Below are 495 nucleotides of genomic sequence, written 5' to 3'. Positions count from 1 at the left end.
TGCATTTATTCCTGTAAGTAACTTCATTTGCGGAGAACAGTTGGAAACCAATAATTGTTTAAATGTCCAGCACTGCTTCTCTATGTTTTACAAGGTCCAGTTTTTGTCTTCATCTATTATCAGTACAAGTCAATGAGCTGTACTTAAATTTACATGCTTGCTTTTCTGAATGTCATTACTATTTTTTCTAGAAACTAACTACAAATGAAACTGCTACTTCTTAGATCCCCTCTGTCAAACAAGCTCAGTTTGATTCTTTAAGATATTATGTTCTCAATCTGGGCAGAAAGGGACATTTTATTTTGACTCAGAATCTGTTTGATTGAAAAGTGAATAAGGTATATGAAGGGTCAAGAGCATCTGTATTGTACTAGATCAGAACATCATTTAATCTCTTAGTAAGATGAAATAACTCCTTCAGAGGGTGTCTGATAACTGTTATCCATAAGATCTTGACTCTATCAAAAACATTTTTAGGGAGTGTCTAAGAGAAGC

The 495-nt window shown here is 33.7% G+C and overlaps 1 protein-coding gene across 1 annotated transcript in view; it reads left to right on the top strand.

The window, feature by feature from the left end:
- The window catches only part of LOC119591856 (histone H4 transcription factor-like), a gene marked incomplete in the record, with an annotated part of 10649 nt that overhangs the window by 8453 nt on the left and 1701 nt on the right, over positions 1-495 (top strand).

The sequence above is a fragment of the Penaeus monodon genome, chromosome 29, assembly GCF_015228065.2.
Source record: "Penaeus monodon isolate SGIC_2016 chromosome 29, NSTDA_Pmon_1, whole genome shotgun sequence".
Classification (NCBI taxonomy): Eukaryota; Metazoa; Arthropoda; class Malacostraca; order Decapoda; family Penaeidae; genus Penaeus; species Penaeus monodon.
Note: the sequence above shows the minus strand (reverse complement) of the source record. Positions and strands in the feature narration are given on the sequence as shown.